The 23,856-nt window shown below is 39.6% G+C and overlaps 1 protein-coding gene across 2 annotated transcripts in view; it reads right to left on the bottom strand.

Moving 5' to 3' along the window:
• ntm (neurotrimin) overlaps window positions 1–23,856 on the bottom strand; it is a 361,132-nt gene that overhangs the window by 197,787 nt on the left and 139,489 nt on the right. The window contains exon 1 of one of the 2 annotated variants that reach the window (XM_018692121.2): window positions 4,872–4,975. The exons of the other annotated variant lie outside the window; for it this stretch is intronic. The gene's annotated coding sequence lies outside the window, so the exon portion shown is untranslated. Of the gene's footprint in view, window positions 1–4,871; window positions 4,976–23,856 lie in introns of those variants that run through there. 2 annotated transcript variants of the gene reach the window in all.

Below are 23,856 nucleotides of genomic sequence, written 5' to 3'. Positions count from 1 at the left end.
GCTCCATCATATTCTGATGCTGATATAAAGCAAAACAAAGTGCCCTTATTATATGGCCAAAAGCTGAGCCAACTCAGCCTCTTTGACAGAGGAGGTCATGATGCCCGAGAGAAAACGGAGGCATAAAAAACAGTACGGAGCTCATAAAAGACAGTGAGCAGGAGTGAAATGCTGACATGTTTTCCCATGAAGACATATTCTGATTCTTCCTAGCTGTGATGTTTTGATGATCAGTAGTCTGTGTTAATGTGATATATTGTGGAAGATAATTTTAGATTTTACACTGGACAACGCTGCTATCTATTGATGTTACAGTTACAATAGTCCTATGTAAAGACTTGAAGTGCTATGATGAAAAATAGAAAGCACACAGCTCAGAGACAACAGTGATGACTTTCAGCTGTTTTCAAATTAATCTGAGCTATTTTTATATTTCCATCACAACCAGCCAGTGGCAAAACAGACCAGTGCTTTGTGAAATGTTGTTTTGTTTTCTGAAATGTTTAGACCTTCAGGGCCACCATATCAAAGGGCAATAAATGTATATAATATGGTCTATCATCCCCAGTGGGGATCTTGTGTTTAGGGTACATTGCATATAAAATACACTCAGTTGTCAGTTTATTAGGAACCCCTCGCTAAAACTAACGCTGTCTGTTATATTGTAATAGTCCTGCAATAAATCCTCCCATACAGTTATGATGTTCAGTTTTTATTGAAACTGTGTTAAAGATGTGTTGATTCAACTGTATGATCATTTTGGAGGATGCAGTTTGTGGTGCTGCTGCACTCATGCAAGATGCAGGATCATCATATAGCCAAATAAATAAATAAATTTTAAAAAAGACAAAAACAAAACAAAACAAAACAAACAACAACAAAAAAAACTCACCATCATAACCTTTTTAAAGGAGGATTTACTGCAGCACTGTTGTCTTTGCTTTGGTTTTAGCTAGGTGTTCCTAATAAACTGATGACTGAGTAATCACACACAGCCATCTCCCTCTTTCCTGCACATCACTGAACATTGGACTTTATCCATTTATTGACAGTGATTTTGGTGTGATATTTGGTTCAACTGACTGAAGATTGGCCCCTCTGAGTCTCCGACTGCTGCTCAAAAAACAACTGGTTTATTTATGATGGAGTGTCAGACAGCTTAGACAATAGTATCTGACTTAATTCATATTTATTGTAATTGTGTAAAATCCAGGGTGGGGTGTAATTAATGATGTATTAATATATTAAACACTAAAATTTGGCTACATTATTTTGAAGTCTTTATGCTTTTCTCTGTTATTTATATGGTTATCCCAATCCAATAATTTTATATTGGAGGGGGTGGTGTAGCTTGATTATCATTCTTTAAAGGTTCAGCCTCCCTTCCCACACCAAAAATGCACAGTTAACACAAATTAATACATGGTACCTTCCAGTGTTGTGAGTTCATACCATTTTAACACTGGAGGCCTCAGAGATGAAATCCTTAACCCACAGTGCTGGTGGCATATTCTATGAATGACTAATAAACAGCAAGCAACTAAATATGTCATACCATATTTATAAAAATATGAAAGCCAGCAATTAGAAATAGTCTGTTTAGGAAAATATATATAACATGAGAGGAAATCACAATAATTGAGTCAGTATGTCACATTACTGTTTGTCTGTCACATGAGAGTGTGTTACAGAGGGTAAGAAACATGAGTAAGGCTATTAAATCTGGGTCTCTCTTCAATTAAAGCATTGAGGAAAGAGTATGAGTACATAAAATATCATCAGGAGATCCAAATCGCAGTCTGCTGGAGCAAAGTTCTATAAATAAAAACATTAGGATTTCAGAAAATATTACAGCATGCCAGGTGGCAGCAAACAGAAATGTTGCTCATCTGTAACCAAATAAAGTATTTTTATCATTGCTCACTAGTATTTTTATGAACAGTGTTGGGGGGGTAACGCACTACAAATTAGTGCATCAGAGTACTCGGATAACATTTTGGTTGAAATGAGTAACACTAGTGTAAGTGTAGCTTAGTTGGCGACACGGCTGAGGGGATGGCCTTTACGTTGTGGAAATATTCACATTATTTTGAATATGTTGGCAAAAAGGAACAAAACATCACAGTGAAATGCATATTGTGCTTGGGTGATGTGTGTGTGTGTCCATCAGCTGCGAAGAACTCTACCTAAAAATTGAGGAAGCTCACCGCTAAAGAACACCAGTAACAAAGGACCAGTGAGGAGGAGAATGTTGCTGGTGCTACAGCTCTGAAACAGCAACGGTTATCTTTTATTTTGGCTAAAGCTGTCACTCTGAGGATAACGCAAAACTATTCTAACAAGTTACTTTTCTCAGTAGGTTACTAAGGTAACATTTTACTTTTAAATATCAGTAATTTTGCAATGTAGCAAGTTGTTTTTAAAAGTAACGTTACCCAACACCGATTATGAATTCCCCAAAATGTGATGTTTTTAAGGAGGCATTGTTCATGTAATGGATGAAATACCAATTCTAAAAAGTTGATACGTAACACAACAACTGCTGCTGACACGAAAACAGATGTAGAAAATGTAGAATGTAGAAATGTAGAATTTAATCCTCAACATTATTTTATTCCACTATACCTGCACACTTGGTTACAAAATGCCATTTTGAAGTGCAAGACTTACTCCTCATGCTTTATCTAAAGTCACAGAATGTACAATTAAAGCAAATGCACAGGCATTGGCCGCAATTAATTTGGAAAAATAAGCAGACCTACAGCAAGCCATTCCTCTGTTAACCACGAGCATCATGTGTCATCTTGTTCCTGTATGGGTTCTTAGGTATTAATGTCTGAGGACTGGGAAGATTTGCCTACCCTGTGCCCTCACAAGACACACTCCAATCATCCATTAATTGTACTGATTTGTGGCTCATATTCAATTTGAACTCAATTATGCTGCATGACACACAACCAGAGGGAATCAAACACAAACACAGTGACTTAACCTCAGAGCCAGTGGCAGCAAAGCCGAATGAGATGACATTTCTAAACTGAGGCAACTTGAACTGAAAACTGCTTTGATTCTTTCTTTCTCTCTCTTACTGCAGGGTTCTGCCTCCGGAGCTGTAGAGTCTCCTGCTGCTCCCATGATCCAGCTCAACTGATGTTACAACAATTAAACATTTATTAGTGTTAGTGGTACTGTTATTGCTATTAATGTTTCACTGCTCTGTCATTATTATTCCTTTAGCTATAATTATCATTATTATTACTACTATTTACATTTTGACTTAGTCTGTGTATTTACAATGTTGTTACAATGATTTCTGCCTCTTAAAAGGAAGTTGTTCCTTGACACAGTCGCCTAGTGCTGCTCATGGTGGGATCTGTTGGGTCTCTCTCTGTAAATTTAAGATCAAGAGTTTGGTCTAGACCTGCTCTATATGTACAGTGCCTCCAGATAACTTCTGTTGTGAATTATATATATATATATATATATATATATGAATAAAACTGACCTGACTTGACTTGACATTGAAGAAGGGCTCAGGTTCATTACAAGTCAGCTTGCCTTTTTATTTTTTTTATTCATTATCTTTAAACACTTGTTTAAAAACACAGAAATGTTATGACGTATTGTATTAGAAGTAAATTTTCCTCTGAAGACTCTGTGTCGATTGTTAGTGTGGAGCTGAGTGAAAGCTGTCTGACATTTATCAAAAGGAAAGAGAGTATGCTGTGATCCTATAAAATAATAATAAAAAGACTGAACTGAATTTGCTCCTATACACTGACATCAGCTGCAAGTTTTCGTATTGCAGCTCAAACTGTTGGTGGTTCAAATCTGGGTCAGCTGAATCTTAGTCGGTAGAGCAGGTTCTCCACTTAACACAGAGCTGGTGATTTGATCCCTGGCCTCTCCTATTGAAGTGAACTCAATGGGCAGACTGGCATCTTGCTATTATTGTATGTGTATGAACTGTTCTATGGATACGGTTAATTTATCATAATGTTTACTGGTATTTATTTTGTATTTAGTCTCTTTGAAATCATTGCTTACATATCATTGCTTTTTCTGGTTTTAGACAGGTTTTAGACTGCTCTTGCTCCTGCTCTGAGACTGTTTACAGTATGAAATCTACATGAATAAATTACAAAATTTGCTGATTGTTTATAATCACATTTCTGTACCTCTCTCTCACTCTAGAAAAAGAAAATAATGTTATTTCAATAGAAAATTCCTAATTAAAAAGGACCAGTGCACATCGCATATTACCACCTCCAAGTATGCATAACTGGTTGACCAAAAACATCACAGTGCCATAAAAAAACAACAACAAAAAATCAAAAAGCTGAAAACTCAAGTCTCCAAGGAAACTCTGTCATATAATGAAGAATCTTAATTCAGTTCAACTGCTGTAATTTCAGTTGTTGGTGTTCGCCATAGCACAAATCACACCACAGGCCACAGGTGGCACGAGGGAGTCAGTAAAGACAGGACCCCACCCACCCTGCATGGTCACACACAATATTTCAAGATGACAATTCATTTGCCTTGACTGTTGGAAACAGTTGTCTTCAGTGGAAGTCAAAGGTTGTACAGCCTCAGGTTCAGAGTACTAACACAATTTAAGTCACTGCAGAATCACAACAAAACTGCCAACACTTTGAGTCCCAATACTTCCAACAAAGCCAATACACTTCATCACCCATCAAAAACTTCTCAAAAACACTGGATTACTTCCAAAGCCACCCCACTACTGTGATCAAAATGTAGCATGAAAAAAGAATAAACACAACAATGTGTAACATCAACCACTCAGTCAGGGTGTGTGTTAATGAGAGAAACAACTGTTCCCTCAGTATAATGGCTGGGTACTGTACCAGAGCAGGGTATTTTGTTGAATCTGGTACCCCAAGGCAGTCCACTTTCAATCAGCCTCAGCAATTTGTTTCACTTACCTAGAGAGAGGGGAAGAAAAGAGAAAAACAAACATTTACATCATGCATTCAGAGTGCATGCTGCATTAGCACGAACAGTGGATTCTTTCATTGTGATCTGCGATCTCTTGGCCAAAGGAGACTCAATTTGATTAAATTGAAATACCATTCAGAATGTGATAGTATGTGATGCACAGCTATTTGAGCCTGAATAAACTGATCTACTGTATGTGGAAGCTTAGCTGTTTGAAATGCAAAGCAGCAAGCAGAAGGCTGCAATATCCCATTTGTCCTCAAACACTTCTGTCAAGGTCATGAATTCATTGATAAACTTATTCATTGAATTTAAAGCAAATGAAACTTATATCTCTCTTGCATTAAACAACAAAACTGTAGTATTCTCACAGGTTTCACTGTCTGGTACAACAGTCCAGATAGCCAACCCACAAAAGCCTCCAACAACTTGTCAATTTACTGGCTGCCTCCTTCAGTCAATAAATTTCCTCTCAAAAATAGAAAACTTATCTCAGATCCCGTTCACACAGCTCACACCTGTTCCACCTGTTAACCCCTGGAAGGCACTATAAATCACTGCTCACAAATGCACTGTCTGTCACTGTGTGTGGTCACTAAAGTAAATTGTTCACTAGATATCAAAATGAATTCTTCCTTCATATAACTGGTGCACCAATTAGGCTGCTTTCAAAAACTATAAAGTTTGCTGAAAGCTGCTTTAATCCTTATCTTTATATAAATACTAAATAATGAATCAAATGTAACAGTTGTCATTTGTAGCAACAAACACAATTTTTATTGCTGAATCTCAGCTCCCATGTAGGTTTTACAGCCCACTATGCTGAATATGTTGGCCAGAAAAACTTTGAAGGTGATAATGATAAATAGAATGATGCAGTATCAGGCATCATACATGCTGTATATTTGCACTACAAACCCTTTGAGAATAATTGAGGGTGTTTTAGTGGTGGAAGGTCACATGACTACTCAAACACAGGGTTATTGATTGGTCTGGAACAGACAGCATCTGCTTGGGTTTTATCAATTCTCAGAGGACGTTTTCTGGCTTATTGTTGACTGAGCATGTGAGATATTCTTTGGCTATGCAAGGCTAATACTTTGAGGCCAATAAAGATAACTTCATTTCACAATAGATGTAAATGTTATTCCCTTGCCTTTATATGTTCTCAGAATATGTTTTGTGCACGTCTGAGCAACATCTATATAGAGCTGTTTTTTTTTTTTGTTTGTTTGTTTGTTTTGTTTAATTTGATTTAATTTTTTGGTATGTACACACACACACAGTTTGACTTGTTCATGTCTGTGTCTGCAGAAGGCTGTGGCCACACTACTGTTTGAAAAATGAACAATCCTGATGAATAGAATATATCTCCATTGCATGCTTGGAAATAATAATAGTGACTGCTGTGTACTGAGCCACACTTGAGCATAAATTATCACATTGCATTTAAAGTCAATCATTAATCCATTGATTTGCTTGGGACAGAGCTGAAAGAAAGAACAAACATACTGATTTCTTGGCAGTTATTTCTAGCCAAGTTGATTTTCTTGGTTGTCAAGTTGATGTGCATTGTTGGCACTGATGGAAATTGGACATCACCATGATAGGGACTCGAAAGTTAAATGCAGGCTTGGCCCTTGAAGATTGTCAGATTACAGAAGCACTACTTGACAATTGTGATAAACCTGTAAAGAAAAAAAAAAAACAAAAAAAAAAACATCTTCCCTAACTGTGTTGCTTCACATAATCAGTGGGGAGTGGGGCGTGATGAGGTGAGTTGTAGGTAAAAGCATTATTATGCAGTAAGTATTAACAATTACTTTCTGAAAATTACAGTGTGATTAGACAGGAATCAAGTGTAATCAAATTTGCCAGAGCTGATTCTATTGTTACCAACAGGCCCCAAAGTGAATTTTCACTGTTCATATCCCTAAGGTCACCAATTGATGATTACAAAACAAATGATATTCTCTAACTGTCTGAATGCATTACAATTACAAAGGTGATGCAGTGTGCAGAGATGGGGGAGGGACACAAAACCCTTTGCGCTTGATTAAAGAAATGTTGTGGGCTGTAATAAAGCACATGAGATAATGACAACAGCTTATAATATGACATTTCTGCACACAAGTGGATGTTATGTCATGTGTATTGCACTACCATTTTCCCCAATTCCCCATCTGTTCATTCTTGAAATTTACTTGCTTGAGTAAATGTTGTTTATGCTGAATACATTCAGACCATACGTCTCTATAAAGGCAACAAGCTCTGAGTAACTGTGTAGATGATCTACAGACATTCATATTGCTGTTCATACTGTATGACACCATATTGATTTTCATGACCAAACCATATACCATGCTGTGCAACAAATGACTTCAGCAGCAAATGGCTAGATTGCTGTGGCAGGTCCTGGTATTGTGCATGCTGGCACACTTACATGGAACAAAGCCCAGGTGCGTTGCCAGACCCCTTTTACTGGGGCATGTGCCCCATTATAAATGGAAAAAGAATACATGTATTTCTACTCAAACGTGTAGCAAGTGTTGACTCCAAACAGAAGCTGTAGCCCACCTGTGTCGGTGTGCAACAGGTCTCAGTTTGAAGTCTGGTAACGTGACACAACAACAGCAGTGTTTCCCCAACCATTGTCTTTGTCATTGTGAGACACAGAGAAGACAACCTGCCCACCATGACAGTAATTCTAGGGAAACACTGTTTTTTTTCCTTTAATGAAACCAAATGACCTTATATGAAATATTAGTGCATGACTTATGTAGATGGATCTCTGTTATTTGAATATCTATATAAATCTATATATCTATATCTATATCTATCTATCTACAACAACAGCAGTAAATAAATAAATAAAAATTATATATATATATATATATATATAATTTGTGTGGGTGTGTGTATGTGCCCCAGTGTGCCCCAGTAGAGCTTCATGCCTAGCAATGTCCCTGACAGAGCCATAATTAATATCATTATTTACACCTGTGTCCTTCCTGTCAGTCAGTCATAATGTCCACTTCAAGACAGGTCAAATGATTTGCTGGTTACATTGCTTGTGCTCTTCTTTTGCTTAAGCTGTTCTATCACTACAGGATTTCTCATAGGAAACTGGCTAGTGGATATGATAAGTGCCCCATTCATGCAATCACATCCAGGGAAGACCAGCTCATCAATACAAAGTTTAAACTCAAGCCAGCTCCATGAAGAACTACTACTACTACTACTAGTTCTGGTATACAACTCAACTGAGGACCTTAAAGCCAACTTCAAACTGACTGTGTCAGCTGTTTGCTTTGACTTTCCCCAACTTAAAAAAAATCCCAACATAATGATATCCTGCTTTGATATATGTATAATGTAATCAATTAATCAATCACCATGCTGTAATGCAACCAGGAAACCCTGCAGCACTTTATTGTATGGACAGTTCAGTTTTAAATGTTGAATTCGAGAGAGCTGTTGTCGGTAGCTGTGAGGGGGGTACACATTAACAAATTCCACTTTTAGGGAGCCCAATAGGGCAGAGGCAGCCATGCAAGGTAAGAAGGATCAAAGATAACGAGATGTCTGCTAATTGCACACTCTGTTCAGGCTCAGTCTAAATGGGTTGTGACAGGTGTGAAATATCTGGCTTTGAGACAGGGAGAAGGCAAATATTGTAGATTGAAAGACAGTTTAGATGCAGGGATACAGGAGGAGGGGGAGGGTAGATAAACACTGGAGAGAAGAGATGAGTGATAAGAGTGACAGAGCACTCTGACAATCATGATCAATGCCACCCTCACAAATGCACATCTGTGCAACCACTTAAACTGTTCAGCTTAAAATTCTGAATATTTGGTGTGCTCTCTTAGCCTCTAAATTAAAACATTTTATGAAAATATTGCTACTATAATACTAATTACAGCTACATAAAACAAACAAAAACACACACCGAATGATACAGCCCTCAGTGATGAGGAACAGATCTGATAGTTATCTTTAAAGCTAAACTGCAGTGGCATCCTTGAACCAGGCAGCCTTTCTGTGACATAATTCATGTCACAACACATGCATCAACCTTTTCTCTGACAAGATGAAATTGATGTGAGAAAATGAAAAATTGAGAATACATCTCAATGTCAGTGGTGTTGATAAAGATGAGGCAACAGTGGATGTGTCAAAATATGAACTAACAAAATCTGGTCATATAGTTGGTAAATATTAAAATAAGAATTTACAAGGACTCTCTGCCACTACTGCAAGCAAATTTCCTTTGCTGTGCTCACTTCCTGAGATCATACAGCCTGTCTATGTGTAGACAATCCAGTCTGAGCCTTGCTGAATTTACACTGAAGTAAAACTGGTCACTGACTAATGGGTTATTTGTAAGTTTTCTCTGCCACAGCGTGTAGTTGCTTGCCAGGAGCTGGTGGTGGTGATGGTCACATGCCAAGAGCTCAGTAGGTGAGTCTGTAAATGATGAGATGGGCTGGTTAGCATGCTAACTTCAGTGAGGGAAAAGAGATGAAAAAACACTGATGTTGCTTTCCACTGCTGGAGACAGCTCTTGGTGAGCAAAGGAATGAAGTTTGATGCTGAACTATAGCAAGCATTGTTGAAAAATAAAATATTCAGAGAATTCATCATCTTAAAATCAACTAACAAATCTAAGACTCTACAGCCAAGTTGTAGACCAGCTTACAGTGCTATCCGTATAGCTGCTAGCATAGCTAAAAATTAATCAAGTAGTCATTTATCTCCATATCATTTGCCAATTGAGTAATTGTTTAAATCATCAATGAAACAAAAATGTCAATCATTTGCTGGCTCCATCTTCTAAGATGTTAGGGTTTGCTGCTGTTTTCCATCTAAACTAAAAACATCTTTGACTTTTAGTCTGACAAAACAAGCAATTTTGGGCTCTGACAAACTTTTTCACTTTGAGCTGTCAAAATTAGCATAAGTGAATATGATCTGTGATCGTAAATGACGCATTGAAATTTGCAATTTCCTGAATTCCTTACAAAATCAAATCGGTTGCGTCTACAACACTGGACAGAGGGATTAATAAAGGAGCATTTGGATGCTGAGCCATAGTCCTGCAACAGTCTGGCCAACCTGCAGCAACAGCACACACACAGAAGGGAAGAGGGGAGCCTTACAACCACGTGTGTGCATCAAAAGGAGCACTCCTCTGATGTACAACAACACCTGCCGATTGTGAAAGACAAATCAAGTGACAGATCCCCACTGCAGACGACAGATCCCGACTACAACGGGTATTAGCTTTATTACACAGGCCCCTGCTGAAAGGCAGTCTGGAAATTAATTTTATGCCTGATTTAGTACAAGTTGTCGCGTGAATGCATCTATGGCTGATACCATCAATATTCGAGCCATTTCATCTCGCTTTGAATCTCACAACGTGAAAGAGGAAATAACATTTTTTTTCTTAAGGTAATAGTATAGAGTCAGATGCTTAGCCAAGTGGCAGGTTCAGCCTCATAAGCCTTTTCTCATATGTAATTTGTCAGCCTGGGTCATGAAGCTCCCTGTGTCAGGAATGGGACTCATTTCATCTGATGGGCACCAGATAGCTTGGTTATTGTGTAACTGGGGAGGGAATATTTGTCCTGTTAAAGGTCAGTGCCTTCCATCCTTTAAAAAATAAAGGTATTTAAAGGGGACACTCAGAATTGATGGGTCTGTGAGCAGAAAGTGAAAACATAAAGATTTTTAATGCTAGCATCTAGTCTTACAAGTATTTGCCAAAATAAAAAAACAAATAAATAAATGAATAAAAATCCAACCAGTGTGCACACATACATTTGCAGGGAGCCATTTTTGACTCATCTGTGCAGCACATTTTCATTTGTATTTTCAGATCTTATGCAGTACGTAAGAATTTCTTGTCTGCATGTTAATAGTATTTAATAGAGGAAAGGCACCTTTTCAGTTTCAGCTATGTGCATAAAAAGAGGTCTTAAGCTTCATGGGAGAAGTAGAGCAACATTCACTCACATTACGTTTCTAATATTCTTGTCAGATGATGTTTGAATTTCCAGAGCAGCGTTAGCTTTTTGTCACTATATCACTCTTTGAGTTTAGACATTGAAATTCAAATGAGAGTATATCATTCCCTGAATTAGGGGATCTGAGCCATAAATAAAAAAAATAGTTCAGTCTCATGGGATTTCAAAGCAGTTTATATCAGTAACTCAGGTTGAGTTTCACACACCATTTGCAGCCAGTCAAGCAAATCTCTAGATGAAAGGTTAAATGATGACAGGCATCTTTCCCTCTTTGATTCCTTATAGCTCCACTCGGCAGAAGAAGTATAAAGGTCTTCTATGTGAATTCAGATTGGAAATATGCTTTCAGGTTATCAGTTTCAGGTATATCCAAGACAGATTTTGGGGCAAGATGATGAAAGCAATGTATTTTAAACTTAGAGAGTTTGACAGAGTAGAATACAAGTTTATATACGTGCAATGTGCATAATCAGCTTCATCATTCAGATATCAGCTAAACTTTTATTATATCATTTGAAATTTCCCTTTAAATTTTGTTATCCAAAAATATTCTTAGATGTGGCTGAAATTTTGTTTTGTTGTGACGATGGCATCACCAAAATGTGATGCCATTTAGTAGACATAAACTATCCTGTTTCCATGTACTGCTAGAAAACCTAGATACTAAACAGAGCTGCTTTTCCATTTTATGACAGTAAATCCAGACTGATGTCCAGTCCTCTCTCAGGTAAAATCTAAATTGTATCCAAGAAGAGCAAAACACGATTGCAGGTTTTTCCTTTTGTTATATTGTGATTATTTTGGGGGTTTATGTTTGTGTCTTTGTTCAGGCTACTTTTGGAAGAACTATATATTACAAATTGAAATCAGCAAATAAACCAATGGGAATATGTTCACTAATCTCATACTGTGACGGAGCGGCTCCGTCACTGACGGCGGGGAGCGCACGCACATGTACTGGCATATACACACACACATACACGCACACACATAAAACTTCCGATCCATCCCGTTTTCCTCAGTTAACAAACTTTCCAATCAGTCAGTCATGTTCCCATTCCTGTTGAAGTAGAGCGACCAGGGCTGCACACCTGGTAGTTCTATGTCTCTTTAAACATACATTTAAACATGTTACTCACCGGTGGCATATCAGTCGTTCCGGTTGCGGAGCATGATGCGGCAAAACGAGGGCATAGCATTTGCCGCTGTTATATGCCATGTTCTCGCGGGGTTTCAGGGTCATGTGACCAATTTGAAAAATATATTTTTGGTCTTTGTTTATTTTATCTGTAATTTTCCAGTCAATGCTTTGTGGATGCAAATAACTGTGCTTATAAAAATACAGCTAATTTTAGTTTAATTTATATCTGTGTTGTGGAGCCTTTAGAGGCGTTGTTCAAAATAGAGAGAAAATGTGTTTTCCTATTAATTCTGGAGCCTGGAGGGAGGAGCTTTGGGTTTATAAGGGGCTGCTGTGGCCCAGGGAAGGCAGTCCTGGTTTGGCTCCAGAGGAGGTAACGACTACTGGCGTTTACTGAGTTACTGAAGAACTCTATTGAGCTTGAATTTTTTCTTGATGTTTTTTTTTTGCATTGTTTGGTTGTTTGGTTTCCACTAATTTTCGCACTGTAAAAAGTTATCACTGTTTGCACTTTGGGAGGCCGGCAAATAAAGAGATCAGAGCACCAGATTATCTTCTGACTACGCCTGTGACTTTTTCCTGGGATTTTTCCTCTTACCTCCACCATTTTTGGATTTTTGGGAGGTTTAAGAAAGAACCCTGTGACACATACACTTTCATCTAAAAGCAGCCTACCAACACAGTAAGCATCACTTGTTCAGGATAGTGAATGAACCATACACACAGTTTCTCCTGCTCTCTTCACAGCCAAGGTTAAACTGAATGGAACATCCACTACAGGTGATTAATGCATGGAATAAATGTCAAGCTAACTTATTAGCCGGTTAGGAAATAATATGAACCTTTAACATGAAGGATGAGTCCATTCAGCTAACGCTACATATTAATGACTAGTGCATGAGCCCTGCACCACTGACCGAGGAAGATTCATAGGAGAAAGGGTTTTTTGTTTTTTTTATGTGAGCAAGTGATGTGTTTTCATGTAGCACAAAAATAGTTTCATGGTTTATTGTGAGTGTATCAGTAACCAGTAACTCATGACAGCCACACCTCACATTTCAGTACAAATCTCTGCAGTTCACACCTCAAACAGAAGCCCTCTTCTCAGGCTCCTGTGGTTCTTTCTTCCTTACTTACTTTAACATCAACTCATAATTGATTTAATAGATAAACCATAAAAAAAAAAACACAAGCAAATAATTTGGACAATTAACCATAAAGCATCAAACCCAGCTTTGTTAATGTTGAATATGCATGTCATATTTGAGCATTTTCCCTCAGTGAGAAAAGCACAAATTCTGAGAAATGCTGATGGCAAGAAACACAGAGATAAAACACAGAGATGTACAAAGACAAGAAGCTGCAGCATTATCTGTGCTTATTGTGATGTACAGGCAGAATAAGACACTGTGCAGACTGCTAGAGAATACCTTCATTTAGCTGGGCTCTGCATTTCCCTCTGCTTCCCTCTGGCTATATTTTATTCATGCTGGATCTACTGTACTTTAATCAAGCAATTATACTGCTATTGTAATTTGAGTGCATTCAATTAGCCTATACCCTAGCAGTCTAAATTTGACCTCATACAACATCTCAGATCCTGCAGCGAATTGTCTTAAGCTGTCCTCTGTGGGTGTCTCAGAGTAAAGTCACAGCTACCCATAATCCTTTAAGTCACGAGCATCTCTCACAGAGACAGATTATATCAAACAATTACAACTTTTAAGAATCTTTGATATTATCCTTCCAATCTGATTCCTCCATAACATTTTATGCTGCTTGATATTGTGTCCTGAGGGGGGAGAAATGAACTTCCATTAGAGGCTATTAGTATTTTAATATGCAGTTGTTCATTATGAATTAAAAGTCAATTTCACAAAGAGGAACGCAACATGCCCGCAATCTGTGCCTGAATGTATTACGAGCTATAACTGCTCAGTGTGCTGTTCTCCCATCAGAGTTAGGCAAATGTGGGCTTTTCAAGTCAGACCCCAGCAGCTAAATCGATCCTTTGAATTTAACCATTCCAACAAGGTCATACAGCACATTGAGCTCTTTGTTTATCTTTGTGAATTAAGACCTCCACAGGCAACTTACTTTTAAATACAGTTATCCAGTTACTCAAAGAATGAGTCTAGCAGGACAAATTCTTGTAGGACCAACTTAAGGACAGAGTTAAGTCCTTGGTTTCTTTTTCTCCTTTTGTGGTTTATGTGGTTGAATGTACACATGCAACTATATTGCACAGCACACCCTAAAAGAGCACTAATCTAATTCAGTAGTACAGCTGGTATATGGCAAAAATGTGAGGAGTGGATTTTTCATCTTTGTTTATTATGGACTGAACTTGGCTCCTCATGTGAGAGCTACACATTGACAGGTCACTGTTTGTGCTAATGTCACTGTTATAATTATACAGTCTGGGTGAGCAAATGTTCTTCGGATCCTTAATCATTTGAAACTTACTTGAGCATTACACATTAATACTGAGCAGTGTTAGCAAATGGAAATTTGCAACTAGTGTAAAATCTGACTAATTGTATAGACTCAGCATTTGCCGTTTTTTTAATGAATGCCTTCTAAACAATAATCAATATCATCATTTATTCCAAGGTGAATTGTGTTCAAATAACAAATTAAGGTCTTATTAAATATTTTCCACAAAAACAGTTACTCACATTTAAACAAACCAACAAGTCTACAAATGACATTCAAATTAATGTTTTTCAGTCAGTAACCAATATGCCACATGTGCTAATACTTCAACATTCTGCTCTGTAATTGCAGCACCCTATCAGCACTTGTCATCTTGCACAGTTTTTTCCCCTCTTTTCACATTGTAATTTGTATGAAATACTCAATCAGCTGATGTACTAACCTGGCTTAATAAATCAAAACATTATCCCAACAGAACACTTTGCTCTCTCGAAATGCAGGCTTACTTGTGGACCGTAGAGTTTCCAAACGTAGAATGGGAGGCAGAGCCTTCAGGTATCATCTCCCAGTTTGGGTGACATTCATTTGATTTGGATTTACCAATCAATAATTTCCCTGTATTCAATGAATTACACCCATATTTGATGATCCCACCTCTCCAGATTTACGTGTGCAGTGGGGTCCAAAAGTCTGAGACAAGTTTCCCATGGTCTCAGACCTCGGGCCTTTTTCTAGTGTTGTAGAAAGTGTGTGGAGGTTATGGTGGTGGATGGGTGAGCAACACTTTCATGCACGAGAGTTTGCATCCCCTAACAGGCTTACATTTGATGTTCTTTCCTTACCCATGACATAGATGCCCTCTAGAAATATTGTGGTTAAAGAGATTTCTAAATATGGTGGCGCTGGACATGGTCAGTAAACATAATCTGAGGTGTTGCAGAATTGGTTGACCCAAACATCAAAATGCAACATGCACTAGTTGATTTTTCTGTGGAAGCACACTGCATACACTGACATCACCTTAAAAGTTAATATGGTGACTTGTTAAACATTTGCTCATTTAAACACCCAGCAGACTCATCAGCACTCATTTGGCATTTGTGTGTGTGTGTGTATGTGTCCGCTGCAATATCCACTCTCTGAGATTCTGATGGTATGATAACCTTCACGGTTTCACCGTATCACGGTTTTTTACCTACTACCTGGGTCACAGCCTGACACTCACACTCTCTCTCCTCTCCCTCTTAGTGCAACGCAATCACAAAAAACCAGAAAGCCAGCAGGCTGTTTTTAGAAAAGTGACATGATTTTGAACTTTGTGAAGTAACGTTAACGGGGAAACTGGCTGATGTTAGCTAGTTAATTATTATCTGCCATAGCTAGACATGCTAACTCTCATAACTGTTACATATGTTCATTTCAGGACAGTGTTGAATTTGGTGTGTGGGATGGTGCTCCTGTAGATGCGAAATCAGGTTTGAAGTATTGCCTCCTTTTGCAGCCACTCTTTGCAAGCACGTCTTTTTTGTGGTTGTTGTTGTTGTACGGGACACAGAGCTGACTGCTCGCACGAATGTGTGCAGTGCGGACACGACCCGAGGTGTGCCTGTACTTTCTGTCTTTGACGAGTCATTTAACGGAGCGGGGGGGGCGGAGGCTTATACTGTAGGAGTGGTATGACAGAAAATATTAGTGGTTTTGAAACCATGGCTTTTTCAAACCGCGGTAAACCTTGAAACCGGTAACTGGCCCAAGCCTATTATGGATAACACTTTTCACATACAAATAGTTGTTTAATCCAGTGTTCATATAAAAATATTCACTACAGCTCCTTCATTATCCTCTACCACACATGGGCACATTGGAAGAAGTGAAATTAGCTATTCAGACACTGCCTTCTTATGGGGAAAAATATAATTAGGGCCCGAGCAACGAGTTGCGTGGGCCCAACGGGGCCATGCAACGAGTTGCAAGGACCCTCTTGTTTTCGGTCTGTTTATTATTATTATTATTATTATTAGGGCCCGAGCAACGAGTTGCGTGGGCCCAACGGGGCCATGCAACGAGTTGCAAGGACCCTCTTGTTTTCGGTCTGTTTATTATTATTATTATTATTATTATTAGGGCCCGAGCAACGAGTTGCGTGGGCCCAACGGGGCCATGCAACGAGTTGCAAGGACCCTCTTGTTTTCGGTCTGTTTATTATTATTATTATTAGGGCCCGAGCAACGAGTTGCGTGGGCCCAACGGGGCCATGCAACGAGTTGCAAGGACCCTCTTGTTTTCGTTCGGTTTATTATTATTATTATTATTATTATTTTTTTTCTTCTTTTTCCGCCTCTTTGATCGCCTTTTTGAGGGCCTTAAAATGCGTCAAAACTCCTGAAAATTTGCAGACGCGTCAGGCACGGCGAAAAATTTAAGAATTTAGGGGTCTTGAGCATGGGTGTGGCAAAATGGCCTCGGTAGCGCCACCTACATTTTTAACGGAACAGCCCCTCAAGCCCGTTGCGCCTAAAAATCTGAAAATCTGCACACATATGTAACATCCCATGACGCACCAAAAAGTCTCTTGGAGCCATATTCTAAACCCAACAGAAAGTATTTTTATTTTGACCGGAAGGTGAAAAAATTGTGTGTTTTTGGCCATTTCCAGGGGTCGCTTGAACGCGAACTAGTCCTAGACGCATTATCCGATTGACTTCAAAATTTGATAATTTGTTCTTAAGACATAGACGAAGTTAAATTGCAAAAGTTTCGGACTTTTCATTGAAGGGCGTGGAAGTTATGGCCCCTCAAAGTTCGATCACTCGCCACAAAACAGGAAGTTGCTTTAAATTTGCTATATTTCGGCCATACTTTGTCCAAACTGCATCAAACTTTACAGGATTGTTAATGGTACCTATCTGCACACATCCATATGTCAATATTCATACAATTGTTGTAGCACCACCTATTTATAGCAGGAAATGACATATTTTATAGTGTGATGTCCAGTTTCTAGACGGGTGACCAGATTCACTTCAAATGTTGTCAGGACAGACTTAAGGATTTTTGGAAGACTGGCTCCGAAAATTGTGAGTTTGGGTCGAAGCGTGTGCCGGTTCTGGCCCGTCAAAGTTCGGAAACCCAACTTCCTGTTTGAAACCTCAGATTTTGGGGTAACTTCCTGTTGCGACTCTGTACTTTATCCTACAGATGGAGCCATTGTATTACTCTTTGATGGGTTTTTGGAAGGGGGTCTCTGTGTGTGTGTGTCTGTGTGTGTCTGAGGGGGGAGGGGAAGAGGAGTTGATTGTGTCTGTGAGAAGCTGCCACAGGGAGGTTACAGTCAATAGAGCCATGATCTGTCACAGATGATGAGCTCTGAATAATATTATCACAGAAAATAATTAGCATAAAAGCTTTTATTTAAAATTTTTACATCTGGGAAGTGTGAACTGTTACGCCAGCGTGTGCCCTGCTACCTGCGTTGACCCCGCGGTTGCCGGGGTCCCGCGGTCGCCGCTCCCCTGACGGACGCCGGGTGCGAGGGCCCGTTCAACGCTGCTCGCAGCTTTAATTAGGGCCCGAGCAACGAGTTGCGTGGGCCCAACGGGGCCATGCAACGAGTTGCAAGGACCCTCTTGTTTTCGGTCGGTTTATTATTATTATTATTATTATTATTTTTTTTCTTCTTTTTCCGCCTCTTTGATCGCCTTTTTGAGGGCCTTAACATGCGTCAAAACTCCTGAAAATTTGCAGACGCGTCAGGCACGGCGAAAAATTTAATAATTTAGGGGTCTTGAGCATGGGTGTGGCAAAATGGCCTCGGTAGCGCCACCTACATTTTTAAACGGAACAGCCCCTCAAGCCCGTTGCGCCTAAAAATCTGAAAATCTGCACACATATGTAACATCCCATGACGCACCAAAAAGTCTCTTGGAGCCATATTCTAAACCCAACAAAAAGTATTTTTATTTTGACCGGAAGGTGACAAAATTGTGTGTTTTTGGCCATTTCCAGGGGTCGCTTGAACGCGAACTAGTCCTAGACGCATTATCCGATTGACTTCAAAATTTGATAATTTGTTCTTAAGACATAGACGAAGTTAAATTGCAAAAGTTTCGGACTTTTCATTGAAGGGCGTGGAAGTTATGGCCCCTGAAAGTTCGATCACTCGCCACAAAACAGGAAGTTGCTTTAAATTTGCTATATTTCGGCCATACTTTGTCCAAACTGCATCAAACTTTACAGGATTGTTAATGGTACCTATCTGCACACATCCATATGTCAATATTCATACAATTGTTGTAGCACCACCTATTTATAGCAGGAAATGACATATTTTATAGTGTGATGTCCAGTTTCTAGACGGGTGACCAGATTCACTTCAAATGTTGTCAGGACAGACTTAAGGATTTTTGGAAGACTGGCTCCGAAAATTGTGAGTTTTGGTCGAAGCGTGTGCCGGTTCTGGCCCGTCAAAGTTCGGAAACCCAACTTCCTGTTTGAAACCTCAGATTTTGGGGTAACTTCCTGTTGCGACTCTCTACTTTATCCTACAGATGGAGCCATTGTATTACTCTTTGATGGGTTTTTGGAAGGGGGTCTCTGTGTGTGTGTGTCTGTGTGTGTGTGTTTGAGGGGGGAGGGGAAGAGGAGTTGATTGAGTCTGTGAGAAGCTGCCACAGGGAGGTTACAGTCAGGAGAGCCAAGAGCTGTCACAGATGATGAGCTCTGAAAAATATTATCACAGAAAATAATTAGCATAAAAGCTTTTATTTTAAATTTGTTGCAACAAATTCAGGTTTCTTACAGCGTTTTCCTTATTGAAAACTAAATTCTACCTGAAATGTATCAATAAAAATCTTCTTTTGCAGTTAATGTCACCAGTTTATAGTTTAGTTTTAATAGCATTCCCTGTCACTGATGTGCCTTTAATTATCGGTTCTATCAGCGTTCATTTATGTGTTTATCTTACGGGGGTGAGCCACCTCACAGGTTGGTTATATTACCTGTTGACCTCAGCTCAGTGAGCTAAGACAATGTTTAATGCAGTGTTTTTTCTGATATGAAAATGGATATTATTCAGCACATCTAACCTCAGCAGGCCCCTCTTCAGAAACTCATATCTGCAGATGTCAAAGCTGGCTCAAAAAATTAAACTGGCTTCAAATTAATTTGAAGGAATTGTAGGTTATTTTGAATTCATGTAATCTTACCATATGTCTCCCCTTGACCAAAGTCTTTACAGTTTGGTTTTGATCAGTTAGGAAATTTCACAAGGGGTCGGCTGATATTTTCATGTTACACAGTGTACGGCGACAGGAAAAGTGCACGTCTACATCCACCGGCGTCGAGGTGAACCAGCTGAATATAAGCCACTCAAGTTGACGACAAGTGCATTGAAAAGTAAAAGCTGCTGGCCTTTACCTTTTCTTTGTAAAAGCGCCTGTTCGGCCAGTAGTTAGTAAAGTAATATTTTCAGCGTTGTCCACAGTCTCATGACATGTTTAACAGGAAGCACAGCACGCTGGTTAAGCTCATGGCAAACTGTTACTAACAGCTAAAATGAAAGCTTGTCTGTATGTAGTCTAACTGGTTAGTTTGTCACTAATCTCCAAATTTTGCAAATTGCTATAAACTTCACTCTCTTAAACCAGTAACAGTCTGAGCTGGACTGATAGGGGTCTGTATGGATAAAGATAAAATCCTAATGATACCCATCCCTACAGCTGGTTAGTGGCTTCGCCCTGACTTTAGGCAGATGAGATATTCACTGTTCAAATAACTTCATTATAAGCCTTGTTTAAGCACAAATGATTTATATATGCACCCAATAACAGAACTTGCAAAAAAATGCTTTTGCTCAAAGCTCAAAGCTTGTAAACTCAAGTTAAAACTGAGTTTTATCTCCTTTTGGGAGGGGGTATCTGTGTGTGTGTGTGTGTTTGTGTTTGTGTTTGTGTTTGAGGGGGGAGGGGAAGAGGAGTTGATTGAGTCTGTGAGAAGCTGCCACAGAGAGGTTACAGTCAGGAGAGCCAAGAGCTGTCACAGATGATGAGCTCTGAAAAATATTATCACAGAAAATAATTAGCATAAAAGCTTTTATTTTAAATTTTAACATCTGGGAAGTGTGAACTGTTACGCCAGCGTGTACCCTGCGACCTGCGTTGACCCCGCGGTTGCCGGGGTCCCGCGGTCGCCGCTCCCCCGACGGGCACCGGGTGCGAGGGCCCGTTCAACGCTGCTCGCAGCTTTAATTAGGGCCCGAGCAACGAGTTGCGTGGGCCCAACGGGGCCATGCAACGAGTTGCAAGGACCCTCTTGTTTTCGGTCTGTTTATTATTATTATTATTATTATTATTATTATTATTATTTTTTTTCTTCTTTTTCCGCCTCTTAGATCGGCTTTTTGAGGGCCTTAACATGCGTGAAAACTTACCAAAATTTGCAGACGCGTCAGGCACGGCGAAAAATTTAATAATTTAGGGGTCTTGAGCATGGGTGTGGTAAAATGGCCTCGGTAGCGCCACCTACATTTTTAAACGGAACAGCCCCTCAAGCCCGTTGCGCCTAAAAATCTGAAAATCTGCACACATATGTAACATCCCATGACGCACCAAAAAGTCTCTTGGAGCCATATTCTAAACCCAACAGAAAGTATTTTTATTTTGACCGGAAGGTGAAAAAATTGTGTGTTTTTGGCCATTTCCAGGGGTCGCTTGAACGCGAACTAGTCCTAGACGCATTATCCGATTGACTTCAAAACTTAATAGTATGTTCTTAAGACATAGACGATGTTAAATTGCGGCAGATTTTGAGTTTTTGTTGAAGGGCGTGGAAGTTATGGCCCCTCAAAGTTCGATTACTCGCCACGAAACAGGAAGTTGCTTTATTTTTGCTATATTTCGGCCATACTTTGTCCAAACTGCATCAAACTTTACAGGATTGTTAATGGTACCTATCTGCACACATCCATATGTCAATATTCATACAATTGTTGTAGCACCACCTATTTATAGCAGGAAATGACATATTTTATAGTGTGATGTCCAGTTTCTAGACGGGTGACCAGATTCACTTCAAATGTTGTCAGCCCCTCCTTGAGGAATTTTTTGGAAGACTGGCTCCGAAAATTGTGAGTTTTGGTCGAAGCGTGTGCCGGTTCTGGCCCGTCAAAGTTTGGAAACCCAACTTCCTGTTTGAAACCTCAGATTTTGGGGTAACTTCCTGTTGCGACTCTCTACTTTATCCTATAGATGGAGCCATTGTATTACTCTTTGATGGGTTTTTGGAAGGGGGTCTCTGTGTGTGTGTGTCTGTGTGTGTGTGTGTGTGTGTGTGTGTGTGTGTTTGTGTTTGTGTTTGTGTTTGAGGGGGGAGGGGAAGAAGAGTTGATTGAGTCTGTGAGAAGCTGCCACAGAGAGGTTACAGTCAGGAGAGCCAAGAGCTGCTTTACACGCGGTATAAAAACTTCAGTTAAGATTTGAGCTGTCACTTGAGAAAGCATCATGCCAAAAACTAAGGAAATCACTGTAGACTTGAAGAATTGTCGATGCTTAGGAAGCAGGAGAAGGATATACAAAGTTATAACAGCATTTCCAAGCGTCAAGAACTCAAATGAGAAGCGTCACCGAGAAATTCAAGGAGAGCCACACTGTGCAGAACAAGCCTGGCAGAGGTAGGAAGCCAAAGATTTCAATGACCCTGGAAAGAAAACCAGTTAGAGACCTGTCTAAAGAACCCATAAACGCTGCCAAGACACTAGTGAATGACTTAGTTAAGTCTGAAATTGTAGTCTCAATGAACCATACCATTACCATATGTCTCCCCTTGACCAAAGCTGAGCGTGGATTGATGCTGTCTTTACAGTTTCGTTTTGATCAGTTAGGAAATTTCACACGGGGTCAGCTGATTTTTTCGTCTTACTCAGTGTACGGCGACAGGAAAAGTTCACTAGGTCCTCCAGCGTCGAGGTGAACCAGCTGAATATAAGCCACTCAAGTTGACGACAAGTGCATTGAAAAGTAAAAGCTGCTGGCCTTTACCTTTTCTTTGTCAAAGCGCCTGTTTGGCCAGTAGTTAGTAAAGTAATATTTTCAGCGTTGTCCACAGTCTCATGACATGTTTAACAGGAAGCACAGCACGCTGGTTAAGCTCATGGCAAACTGTTACTAACAGCTAAAATGAAAGCTTGTCTGTATGTAGTCTAACTGGTTAGTTTGTCACTAATCTCCAAATTTTGCAAATTGCTATAAACTTCACTCTCTTAAACCAGTAACAGTCTGAGCTGGACTGATAGGGGTCTGTATGGATAAAGATAAAATCCTAATGATACCCATCCCTACAGCTGGTTAGTGGCTTCGCCCTGACTTTAGGCAGATGAGATATTCACTGTTCAAATAACTTCATTATAAGCCTTGTTTAAGCATAAATGATTTATATATGCACCCAATAACAGAACTTAAAAAAATGCTTTTGCTCAAAGCTCAAAGCTTGTAAAGTCAAGTTAAAACTGAGTTTTATCTCCTTTTGGGAGGGGGTATTTCTCTGTGTGTTTGTGTGTGTGTGTGTGGGTGTGTTTGTGTTTGTGTTTGAGGGGGAGGGGAAGAGGAGTTGATTGAGTCTGTGAGAAGCTGCCACAGAGAGGTTACAGTCAAGAGAGCCAAGAGCTGTCACAGATGATGAGCTCTGAAAAATATTATCACAGAAAATAATTAGCGTAAAAGCTTTTATTTAAAATTTTAACATCTGGGAAGTGTGAACTGTTACGCCAGCGTGTGCCCTGCGACCTGCGTTGACCCCGCGGTTGCCGGGGTCCCGCGGTCGCCGCTCCCCCGACGGGCGCCGGGTGCGAGGGCCCGTTCAACGCTGCTCGCAGCTTTAATTATTATTATTATTATTATTTTTTTTTTTTTTCTTCTTTTTCCGCCTCTTAGATCGGCTTTTTGAGGGCCTTAACATGCGTGAAAACTTACCAAAATTTGCAGACGCGTCAGGCACGGCGAAAAATTTAATAATTTAGGGGTCTTGAGCATGGGCGTGGTAAAATGCCCTCGGTAGCGCCACCTACATTTTTAAACGGAACAGCCCCTCAAGCCCGTTGCGCCTAAAAATCTGAAAATCTGCACACATATGTAACATCCCATGACGCACCAAAAAGTCTCTTGGAGCCATATTCTAAACCCAACAGAAAGTATTTTTATTTTGACCGGAAGGTGAAAAAATTGTGTGTTTTTGGCCATTTCCAGGGGTCGCTTGAACGCGAACTAGTCCTAGACGCATTATCCCATTGACTTC

This window comes from Lates calcarifer, linkage group LG20 (genome assembly GCF_001640805.2).
Source record: "Lates calcarifer isolate ASB-BC8 linkage group LG20, TLL_Latcal_v3, whole genome shotgun sequence".
Taxonomy (NCBI): domain Eukaryota; kingdom Metazoa; phylum Chordata; class Actinopteri; family Centropomidae; genus Lates; species Lates calcarifer.
This window is presented reverse-complemented; position numbering and strand designations above follow the sequence as displayed.